This window comes from Leopardus geoffroyi, chromosome B3 (genome assembly GCF_018350155.1).
Source record: "Leopardus geoffroyi isolate Oge1 chromosome B3, O.geoffroyi_Oge1_pat1.0, whole genome shotgun sequence".
Taxonomy (NCBI): domain Eukaryota; kingdom Metazoa; phylum Chordata; class Mammalia; order Carnivora; family Felidae; genus Leopardus; species Leopardus geoffroyi.
Window position 1 is genome coordinate 141,541,611 of NC_059337.1, and position 12,130 is coordinate 141,553,740.

The following is a 12,130-nucleotide window of genomic DNA, read 5'->3' on the forward strand; positions in this document are numbered from 1 at the left end:
TTTTTTCATGTTTGTTTATTTATTTTGAGAGAGAGAGAGAGCGGGAGCTCGAGAGCAGTGGAGAAGCAGAGAGAGAGAGAGGGAGGGAGAGAATCCCAAGTGGGCTCCCCGCTGTCAATTGAAGTGAGGTAAATTCTTGCAGTCCTTAGTAATTTGATGTGCAGAAGTTAAGTCTGTGAGGCTCACTTAGAGCTTTGAAGGCTCTTGGTCTAGTTTAACCTAAACTTTGCAGAGCCCCCCACGGACCCCACGAACCATGAGATCATGACCCGAGCTGAAATCAAGAGTCGGACGTCCAACTGACTGACTGAGCCACCCAGGCACCTCTGAGATGGTAATTTTTTTTTTTTTTAACGTTTATTTATTTTTGAGACAGAGAGAGACAGAGCATGAACGGGGGAGGGTCAGAGAGAGGGAGACACAGAATCTGAAACGGGCTCCAGGCTCTGAGCTGTCAGCACAGAGCCCGACGCGGGGCTCAAACTCACGGACCGGACCGTGAGATCATGACCTGAGCCGAAGTCGGCCGCTTAACCGACTGAGCCACCCAGGCGCCCCGAGATGGTAATTTTTATGTCATGTGTATCATGACCCTCCTGACCAGCTCCCTTCTATCACGCCAGAAGCAGAGCACGCCGGGAGCGTGAAGACAATCCCAGGGATGTGCGTGTGTCTTGCTCCGACCGCCTACCCTTCTCCTTCACCACTTCCTGGTCGGGGGCTTTGCCCAAGACTGGTCCTACCCTCAGTGCCAAGGATGGACACATGACCCAGGCCTGGAACCCCTACAACCAACCACAGGATGTATGTGTGACCCAAACAGGCTACTCAGAGTGGACTCCGGGCCTTTTTCTAAATAATTGAGATAAATACCATCTCTTCCCTCAAAGGTTAAGAAGCTGCCATATTTAGAGCTGCTCCTGGCCATCTTTGCCACCGTGTAGCACATGAAGTCAACATAAAGAAAAGCAAAAGAGAAAGAAAGAGAGAGGGAGGGCTTGCCAGTCTGAGCGCCCAGATCTAGCCATGCCTGAGGCCGGACTTATCCCCCACCCTTTAATTCCATTCTCTTCTTCAGCCATTCTGAATGGGGTTTCTATCACTCGCGACCCTAAGAATTCTATTTGCTACAGAAACAGACCCTCGGAATTAACCCCTGCCAGCTTCCACCCACTGCTGTCCCCTCTCCCTGTGTGGGGTTGTGCGTGTGGCTACAACAGACAACCTGGAAACCTAAGTGCCTTGACACAGCCAGGGTTTATTTCTGACTCGAGTCCCGTCCACCACAGGGGAGGGGAGCTTAGTGGGGGGCTTGCCGGTCTCCAAGCAGCTTTCTGGAGAGCCGGGGTTCCTTCCATCGAGTGGCCCATCAACTCGGGCCTCAGAGTGTCCTGCTGGGGTCTGTGTCCCCCCTGCCCCCAGTCAATGAGGGGCCAGAGCATGAGGAGAGGACGGAGACCTCCACAAATAACACCTGGCCCAGAGAAAAGAGACCCTCATGGGTGCACAGCACAGCACCGCCCGTCCACATCCCCAGGGCATGCCCTGCCCCCCTTGGTTTGCCTTCCCAGCTGGACCCAACAGCGTCTGCGGGTCTCCCCACCATCTTCCGCTTTCCTGGACCCCTCTACAGTTTCAGCGTGACAGTCTGCAGGGGCCTTGCCCCCCTCCCCTGCCCCGAAAGCTGGGTGTGGCTGACACAGCACCCGCCCTTGTAAGGTTTGTGGGGTGGAAGAGGAGGGGGCTGGGCGAAGGCCCGGAGAGCGATGGTTGCAGACTAATGCTCTTAGCACCCCAAACGCCCGCTGTTGCCCCGGTGGCCTCTATCTCTCCCTCCCCCACCACCCCCCTCCATCGCTGCCCAGACAGGACCCTCAAACGGAGACCCAGAGGGGACTCACAGAACGTGGCGTGAACCCCGCTCATTTTAAAGACGGGTAGTATGGGAGTTACGGGGCGCAGCCCAGACGCATACCCCGGGCCCCCCGTCCAGGGCTCCTCCCCTGGGCCCAGCTCCCGAGCCCTGACCCAGGAGGCAACCTGCATTTACAGATCCCCTGCCCAGGGCCCCAGCCTGTGGAAGACGCTTTTCGCATCCCCCGGCTCTATTTCACATAATCAGTTCCCCACTCTGCAGGACCGGTGATGTGGCTGGTCCCTCAGGGAGAGGAGGTGAGGAGGGCAGCCGGCCAGCAGGAACAGAGCTGGGGGCGGAATCCGTGCCGCCTGTCACTCACCTGCAGGTCCCGCCCAGATCCCGAGGCTCCGCCCCGCCCTCCCACCTCCCCACCGCCCCCACCCCCAGGCCCACAAGCTAGGGGAGCGTGAGCTCTGGGCTCCCGCAGGACAGGGACAGAGGGACACGCGGCGCATCACGCACAGGCTCAGCCGCCAAGAGGGAGGAAAGGGAGAGAGAGAGAGAGAAAGAAACGTGGCCAAAGCAAAGGCAGCAGGGAAGAAAAGCCAAGAACAAAGCCCACTAATATTACTAGCTAAAGACCCGTTTCTCTGTAAACTTTAATTCATCCACTAAATGTCAAGCGCCGTTGGCTAGAGCACATTTCCACACTTCTCCTTGTTATTAATACGTACTTAGCGGCAGTGGGAATTAGAAGTTCCGTAATAATACCCTTCCAAAACACTGCCGATGAAAATTTCTGTTTGAAATTTAAGGAGAATTCTATTACGGCTGCAACACATTATGTGAAAGGCCAGCATTGGCAAGATTCGCTTCTGCCGCCCCCACCCGTGGCTGGCCTTCCCCTGCCAGGACGGAAGCCTGTGGAATGTGGCCACGCGTGGCCAGGGGCGGGGGACACGGCCGACGTGGCCCGTGGCGTTCTGCTTCCTCTCCGCCCCCCTCCGAGAGGCCTCCTCAGCCTTCCCTGGGCTCCGTCCTGCTCCCCGTGGCCACGCAGGGAGCCCCCCGATGGTGTCTGGGGACCCCTCCCCACCAGCAGGCAGGCACAGGAATGGGCCCAAGCTCTTGTGCCAGCCCCAAACACCTTAGTGACAGGAGGCTCCCCGGCTCGGGAGCTCCAAGGGTGAAAAAAAAAGTCTACTCTTTGTCTAAACTGACCTTCTTGCCTCGGGACTGGGGTGTCCGTCACTCATGCATTTTTTTCCTTGTTACCCCGCAGCTGTGAAGGAAGAGGACATAATTGGGTGCATTACCCCTCACTGTGTCCTTGCAGGTCTCTGTCGTCGCTCCCCACGACCCAGAACTGGCCGGTCTCTCCCTCCCGTCCGAGTCAGAGCGCCTCCTAAAGCCCGCGTGACACCCGGTACCTCTTCAGCCAAGTTTCTTAACTGAGAACCTCAGGCCCTGCCCGTGTCGGCCCATCCGGGCCTTTCCTGCCCCCACGTCACTCATTCAGCCTCACCCTCCGTGCTCGGCAGGACCGCGGGGCCCATGGTTCAGCACTGTGTGTGCTTTCTCATACCTCTGGGCCTTTGCATATGTTATCTCTGGAACGCCCCTCCTCCTCTGCCTGGCCGACTCCTCCGTCCTTCGGGCAGCCCCTCCTCCCCCAGGAAGGCGCTGCTCTCCCACTGCCCCCCAGGCTGGCTCTGCCCCCTCTGTGGGCCCACAGCCCCGTAGAATCTCTAAGGTAACCTCTGCATTCGTGCTGCCTGGTCCTGAGCCTGTCCCTCTCGCCAGCCCGGCAGGCCCTTGGGGTGGGGACTGGCTCCCCAACCTCTGTGTGGCCAGTACCTGCCACAGGCCCTGGCGCATAGTAGGTGCCCAACCAGCATGTTCCCCGTGAAAGAAATTTGCTGAACTAGACACCGTCTAGGCTACCGGAGGAGTGGGCCGGCTTTGTGATGCCTCGGCTTGGCCCAGCTGGGCTACCCTTCCCAGATCTCCCTCCCTGAAGCCTTCCAGTTAGAAGGTGGCAAAGACACATCTTCCCAGCTTCCCGCAGAAGCAGCAGCCACGCTCGTGCTTCCCGCTCGACGGTCCAGGCGGGCTCGTCGGCAGCCCACACGCAATGCCCGGCCGCACCTGCTCCAGCCTCCGCCCCCGAGCCGGCGCGCGTGTCCCCTTCGGGCAGGACGGCCTGGAGGATGGCGAGCCGGGTTGGGGGCCGCACAAACTGGCAGAGAGACTCCCGTCCGTCCCCACACGTTGCAGCACCGTTGTGATTCCAGCCGACTCTCGACCTCCCCACGTCCCCTTTCACACCCCCAACCTTCCGCTCTGCAGACTGGAAGCTCCAGCGTTGGAGGTAAGGTCCGCAGATGTACAGGGACCGAGGTACAGAGCTCCCACGGCCCGATCCCTGCAGCAGGACCACATACTTTCCAGCAGTTCCGCTCCTCCGACCCGACCCCGCTGGATAGAAGATGGCCCTGTATGGGTTCAACCACAAGACTCCAACAGCAAAAAACTCTGAGACGGGAAACGCTGAAGCATCAGGGGGCAGGGATGCCAGGGAGAGCTGCAGAGAGGAGTGGCCTTGAGCTCAGCCTTGAACACCAGGAGCATCCAGTGGAGGTGGCCCGTGGCCCCCAGGATGAGGGAGCGGGCCCTGTTAAGAGCCAGCCCTCTGCTGTGTGGGAGGACGGCCACCCGAGAGTCCCCAGGTCCTGCGCCCAGGCCTGAGGGGTGATGCCAACCCAGGCGGGGGCTGCTTGAACTTCACCTGCACCCCAGATCCTCATCGTCGGAAAATGAAGGTCAATCACAGGAGAAAACTGCTCAAGCCAAACATGAGGTCAAAGAGTTAGGTGCTGGCATTTTCAATGGAAAAGGGATCCGAGTCCAGGGTGAGCCGTGGAGGAGAGGTTTGGTCTGTCTGAGGACAGAGCTTCCGAGAGAGCATGGAAGGTGGCAAGCCCATGGCATTCCCTCCACCAGCCGCGTGGCCAGGGGCAAGGATGTGGCCACAGAGAGCTCTCGGGAACATATTCCTGGGCCTCCCTGCCGGTCCTCAAGCAGCTGAGAAAGGACCACCACGGGAAGGCAAGGGACATGCCAGGGGGCCACACAGAATCCAGAGGTGGACGGGCGATGAGCACAGGTGGCCCACACATGCTCCCCTTAGAAGGTAGACTCAACCCCAGAGCCAGGGGCCACCCTAAACTGAGTTACGAGTCTGTTGTTTGGAAATAAGCTCGGTCACAAGGCCTTCAAGGAGGTCCCTGGCACCCGCAGATAGTGGCCTGAGATTTTCACAGAAACCAGTCTCTGAGCTGGTATTTCAGGACGACCCCCATGCCTTCACCAGCGCTGGAAATGCGGCCGCCACCAACGGGGCCCACAGCCGCGGGGCGAGGATTTCTAGCAGCAGTGGAAAAAGCCAGGGCAAGATTTAAAGCTAACCAACAAACCCAATTGGAAACAGCAGAGGGATTTGCTGTGAAAGTCGGTTTCAAGCTCACCCCATCCATAATTACTCACTTTGGAAGTGTCACGATTCTCCTGCCAAAAGTATGGCTTCCCTCCCCTTATTAAACCCCTTTCACACCACTCCTTCTTCGCTCTGCAAAAATGGATTTCACTCAAAAAAGAAATTAGAAAAATAATTGATGTAATAACCATAACCTTGAAAATACTTCTGCCAGAATTTAAGAGCAGAAGGGAAAGGAGGCCCAAAATAAAGGCATCTCTCTGGAAATCAGAAACCTAAATTAGTTCTAAGCGCCGGCTACACCCACTTCCCCGCCAACTCTCTGAAGGTGAACACGAGCAATCTTCCTCCAGTCGCACAGGAGGCAGGACCGAGCACTGCCTCAGAATGCATGGTCCCCGCTGGTCGTGCCTCCCGCTTTTACAGGTGGGGAAACCGAGGCACGCGGCTACGCCAGCTCTCTTTCCAGGCACGTGAAGGACCGCGGCTCCTCACGTCCTTCGAAGTCAGGTGTGGCCATACGACTGGCGTTGGCCCATGACCTATGAGCAGAAATGACGTGTGTCACTTCTGGCGGGAGCCCTAAGAGTCTCGGTGTGACCCCTCGTTCTCCTCCCCCGTGCGGCCCCGGTGATGGTGCAGGGCCACGTTACGGCAATTCTGCATCAGCCTGCGTTTCTGAGGAGCTACGGCAGACGGAGCCTTCCTGCTGAGTAGCGTTAGACGCATAGCAAGAGCCAAAGTTTTGCTTTGCTGTGTTTGAGCCGCAGCGGGTGGGGGGATATTTGTTACTGCAGCGCACCTGTCTCACCCTAACAGATACGCAGCTCTGTGCATTGCCCTGGTTTTTCTTAGAAAGGTCCATCACAGCAGGCTCCATGTTTCACCTTGACATGAGGAAAACCTAGCATATCGCTCGGCTTAGAATGTCGGTTGAATGGAAACTCCATGGAGAAAGGAGTCAAAAGCAAGAGGAAGCAAAATGACATACCTGAACTAGGGAGATAAATGTGACACACGTGTGGGTGAAGACAGTCCACCCTCTGGGGATGACACACGGGCTCTTGATTCTAACCCCCAAACCTGCCCAGGTAACTACGAACCACTTATTGCCTCTTAAAGGCAAGGCAAAGAGGTCCGGAGCACTTAGGTGAATCCCCCAAGGTCACAGGCAGCATTTGAGCCTCCAGCCTGACTCCAAAGCCGGGGATGGCCCCCTGCCTGCCTGGGCACTCACACTCCGGGACGGGAGCCCCAGGGAGAAGCCCATGCCCTTACTGTTCATCTGCCCCTCCGGGTCGAACACGCACAGGCAGAAGCCCAAAGGTGAAATGGGCAAGTAGGAGTCAAATGTCAATATAGGGTCGGCCTTTTGGAGGACGTGGAGGCTGCAGGCATCAGGAAGTCTGCGGTCAGAAAGAGCACTGAGCCGGTTGTAAGAGTCCCGGCCTCCAGTCCTGCCACCTGCTCGTCCCCGCTCTGGGCCTCAGTCTCTCCTACTGGTGGAGCAGACAGGCTGGACAAAACCACCTCCAGGACCTGTTCCAGCTCTCGAGTTCCACAGTTCCTGTAAACATACCTCTGGCTGATAAAGGAAAGCAAGTCGAACCCTTTTAAGAAAATCGCTAAAGCCCTAAAATTACGTGAAAGCCTTTGAGATCCGTGAAGGAAAGGCATTTGCTAAATCCCCTCTATTATTTCCAAAGGATATTTTCTATTATTATTATTTACCAAAGGAATTTCTGGACAGAGTTTAAGTGCCTCAGAGCCTACAAAATAACCATCTCTTCGAAACATAACAAAAGGTTCTGAATATTCTTGGCTGATGACTTTTTCTTTGAAACACGTTCTCCACTGAACAAAGGATTTTCTTCTTTTTCCCAGTTTTTCTAAGTTTAAGTGGAACACACGCACGCACAACCTCATCGCGGTTACCAACCTAGAAAACTTTTTAAGTTGGCCGAACAGCCTAAGGACACATTTATAACACAGATGGTTCTCATTTAGGACATGCTCAGTATCATCCAGTATCCTAGGAATTGATTATTAGGAAGAAGACCGGGGGTCCTGGGTGGCTCAGTCAATGAAGCGTCCGGCTCTGGATTTCGACTCAGGTCATGATTTCACGGTTCATGGGTTTGCGCCCCACGTCGGGCTCTGTGCTGACAGCGTGGGGTGTGCTGGGATTCTCTGTCTCCCTCTCTCTCTGCCCCTCCCCTGCTCATGCTCTATCTCTCTTTTCCAAAAATAAATAAACACTTTAAAAAAAAAAAAAAAAAAGGAAGAAGACAAAAATGGAATACATCTATTGAGAACAACGAGCCAGGCTTTGCGCCGAGAGCCCCGCACGCGTTCTCTCACTTAAACCTCTATGTGACCCAGTGTCTCGCTGAATCCTTACGTCCAGCCCACAAGGCAAGGAGCCCCATTATACAGATGAGGAAACTGGGAATGGGCCAGAGCAAGCCCCTGGCCCATGATCACCCAGAGCAAGGGTCTGTCTGGGAAGCCAGGATTCAAATTCTAGTCCATCCCACTGGACAGCCCTTCGCCTGACTCCGCACTATTTCCAGGCAACTTAGGCCTCAAGACGCGTGCTCCTCCTGTTTGGGTTTACCTTGTGGCCCGACACATTGCTAGGGCCAACTCCCAAAGCTTCCAAGTCTTAAGTGAATGGAAGAACAAGGGAATTCTTTGCAGTGCCAGTAAGCATGCGTGGCCAAAGGACATTTTAAATCTCCGGAGCCGGGGTAGAAAGCTCTACCGTTGGTAGGGCCTGCAGTCATGCCTGCTTTTGCCCGGAGACCTGGGCCCTGTCGATAATTCCACTGCAAGCAGCTGTTTGCAAAGGTTAACAACTCGACCCATAAAAATGTGCGGCGAGTTGCAACTTGGCTAGCCACCTCAGACCGGGAGAGAAGCTAGCGTTTGCAAAATATGGTTCAAATAATCCCGTTCCCCCCGCCCCCCGACTTTTTTTTCTTCTTTAGTTTTAAGAGTGCAAGAAACATAGAAGTTTTGTGGTTTCACACTGATCTTTTTATGGTTCGAAAGACTCCAAAACAGAGTTGATTTAAAAAATGTCTCTGCATAATGCCGACCATTGTGTGGGCATTTTCAAGGAAGCATGCCATCCGGTGCTGGGACTTCGGGGACTTGAATGTTCTTCGTTGGCTTAAACAAAAGGTTTTGTTCTCAAACAAAAGAGACATCCTGACTCAACAACTGTCTGCGTTTTGACCTCTGCACCCAAATCCCAAATCTGCCCACAAGAGGCAATGTGACACAGGAGAGTGAGCATGGGCCTTGGGTCCAGCCAGGAAAACCTAACGCCTGGCTTGGCAACTTCCTGTCTTCAGGACTCTGAGAATCTTAGGAATCTCAGAGGATCCTCGTTTTCCCCATCTCTATAATGGGCACAGTAAGGTCTATGTGTAGGGTTGTTGAAAAAACCCAAGAGATGATATATGTGAAGCATAAAGTAGACCCACCCATTCCTTCAAAAACTAATTGTTGAGTACTTACTAAGCGCCAGGCGTTATCCTCAAAATGGGAAAATCGACAGTGAACAAGACAGACCCAGACCCTGCTTGGGTACCTTCCTGGTAGGGTGAGAGTAAACGAGTAAAGATATAAATGAGATCACATTTGATGATGAAGGCTTGAAGAGCAGAGGGTAATGTGGTACAGAGGGAAAGGAGGAGGCACTGGGCTACTTCAGCAAGGATAACCAGTGAAGGCATCTCTGAGGCTGGGCGGGGGAGAGAAAAAGAGATGCCCATGGAAACATGGCTGGGAGCAAAGTGTTCCGGATGAAAGGACCAGCAAGTGCAAAGGCCCTGGGGCAGCATGAGATGGCCAACTTAGAGCATGTGAGCTAACAGGGAGGGGAGGAAGAAAGGCTGCAAGAGAATGCAATAGCCAAATCAGGGGATGCCTGGAAGGTCATGACCAGAGGTGACACTGGGCTCTATTGTACATTCAACGGGCAGTCACGGGTGGGGTTTTAAGCAGTGAACTGCAGGATTAATTTGCATCCTGACACTGCTAGGCGGGGACAGAATCACGGTGAGATACGCAAGAGAACAGGAAGCCCAGTTGAGACGCTTTCTCAGGCGAGCCAAAGATAATGGACTATCACAGCTGCAACGGAGATGGAGAGGAGCGTATTAATTTGGAAATAGAGTTTGGAGACGGGGCCATGGAATTAGATGGCCTCTGAGGAAGGGAAGAAGGCCCAACCATTAAAAGCTCGCTACAAGAGGGTGGGAACAGTGGCCAGTGAGGTGGGAAGAAGCCGGGAGAGCACAGTGTCCTGGAACTACCACAGAGAAAGAATCTGGGCAGGGAGGGAATGGCCCCGGGAGCCAAGTAAGCACGAGGACAGAGAGCTGCCTGCTGGAACTGGCCAGATGCAGGTCCCAGGGGTGCCCTTGATTGATACACGCCATTTCCGTGAGGGGATGGGGAAGGCAAAGACTGCAAGTAAGTTCAATACGAGGTACTTTTTAAATTCCTCCATTAAGAATGGAAATTGGGCATCTTGTACCTTACCTACAGTGGCCTAGGTATTTCTTTCATGGTAATCAAAAATATCCACAGTAATAACAACTTCTTGGGCCTCAGACGTCCAGTCAATATGGTAGACGGAGCAGACGCTGGAAAGATTATCAACCCCACCCACCTCCCCTCCAAACAAATACAAGTTTTGGATACAATGCGATGATAAAGTATTTAAATACAAAGTCACTTGCAAAAGCAAGGCAAGGAGAATCTCCAGGAGCTCAAAATGAGATTAAAACCCAAACCAGAGTGGTTGATAAAAGCTGAAGACAAAAGTCTCACAGGATATTGGAACTGGTTACAGGAACTGAAGTCTAGGGGAAGAACGAGACATTAGGCTTACATGAGGCAGAGTATGCTTCTGAGTCCCTTCATAAAGCCAGCAACCATGAAGCATGGCCCGCCCGTGAAACTCTAAGCTGAAACCTTATAAAATTTGTCCAGTGCTGATAAAACTCACAGGATCCTCAGAGAGGCAGATGCGAAGCTACTCGGAAGGGATCCCCTCAAAACCCAAGAGAACAGGGCTCCTAGAAAGCTGCCTCCTGTCAAAGATAAGCTCACAACAAAAAATTACAATCCACAGGAGCAAAAGAAGGAAAAGCACCCTGCGGTCTAGTAACAGCCAAAAGACTTAGCAAATGAGAGAAATTCACCTCGAAAACTAGAAAGAAAAGAAAAAATTAAAAGAAACTTTAAGCGTAGGTAAAATCTTCAAAGAGAAACGGGAAGAAATACATACAAAAACAAGATTGAATGGAAAAACAAAGGCACATCAGAAAACAACTAAATAGAGAGTCTAAAAATGAAAAATATAATCATTAAGAGAAAAGTTAGGGGCGCATGGGTGGCTCCATCGGTTGCGCTTCTGACTCTTGGTTTCGGCTCAGGTCATGATCTCACAGTTGGTGAGTTCGAGCCCCACATGGGGCTCTGTACTGACAGTGGGGAACCTGCTTGGGATTCCCTCTCTCCCTCTCTTGCTGCCCCTCCCCCACTCTCTCTAAATAAGTAAATAAATAAATAAACTTAAAAAAAAAAAAAAAAACAGACCAGGGTATCTGGGTGGCTCAGTCAGTTAATGTCCAGCTTTGGCTCAGGTCACGATCTCATAGTCCGTGAGTTGGAGCCCCGCATCAGGCTCTGTGCTGATAGCTCAGAGCCTGGAGCCTGCTTCAGGTTCTGTGTCTCCCTCTCTCTCTGACCCTCCCCCATTCATGCTCTGTCTCTCTCTGTCTCAAAAATAAACATTAAAAAAAAATTTTTTTTTTAATATGTTGATCTATTTTTGAGAGACAGAGCGCGTGTGAGGGAGGGGCAGAGAGAGAGGGAGACACAGAATCCAAAGCAGGCTCCAGGCTCCGAGCCGTCAGCCCAGAGCCCGACAGGGGGCTCGAACCCATGAACCGCAAGATCATGCCCTGAGCCGAAGTCGGATACTTAACCGACTGAGCCACCCAGGTACCCTTTAAAAAAATTTTTTAAGATAAAAAAAGTTAAATAGGTTAAGGAGAAGAATAGATACGTTGCCACAAAAATATTGAACTCTAAAACAGACATTTAAAAATCACACAGAATGCAGAAAAAAAATGAACACTTCAGTGGATAACAGGTAATTTACGACCTGCGTAACAGGCAGAGAGGCTCCCGTGCCTCCTTCAGCAGCATACAGATGAAAATTGGAACGGTACCGAGAAGATTCGCGTGGACCCTGCAGGAAGATGGCATGCAGATTCATGAGGTGTCCCGTGTTACAAAAAAAGAAGAAGAAACAAAGAGAAGCTCCAGTGTATTAAGTTGAACTCTCTGTAGGTCTGGAATGGTTGACTCTCAACAACTTCATACAGTTTTACCTACAATGTCTCATACGCGTGGCGGAGAGGAAAACAATAAAGCATGTGGGAGGGAGACGTATCTGCAGAGCTGACAGCTGACAATTTTTCAGAATTGAAAACACATGGGTCCTCACGTTGACTCAAAACAGTAGAAATAAAGTGCAGTGGCTTTATCGAACATCTAAGACAAAGAGGAAAGCTTAAAAATCACCAGAGAAAAGAGATGGGAAGGTTGAACCATAGCAGACCTCCTACCATCACTTTTCAAGTCCAGAAGGCAATGATACAATCTTATAAAAACTTACAGGAAACAGTAAGCCCACCACCCCAGTGAGAGCTGGAAAAGACGTTTTTGGACACACAAGGAAAAAGGCAAGA

General features: G+C 52.6%; 1 non-coding gene across 1 annotated transcript; it reads left to right on the plus strand.

Annotated features, from left to right (window-relative positions):
- Positions 1-11,566: 11,566 nt before the first annotated feature.
- LOC123584562 lies at positions 11,567-11,673 on the plus strand. The gene has a single exon (XR_006705524.1). It is a non-coding gene; the product is annotated as a U6 spliceosomal RNA (small nuclear RNA).
- Positions 11,674-12,130: the final 457 nt, after the last annotated feature.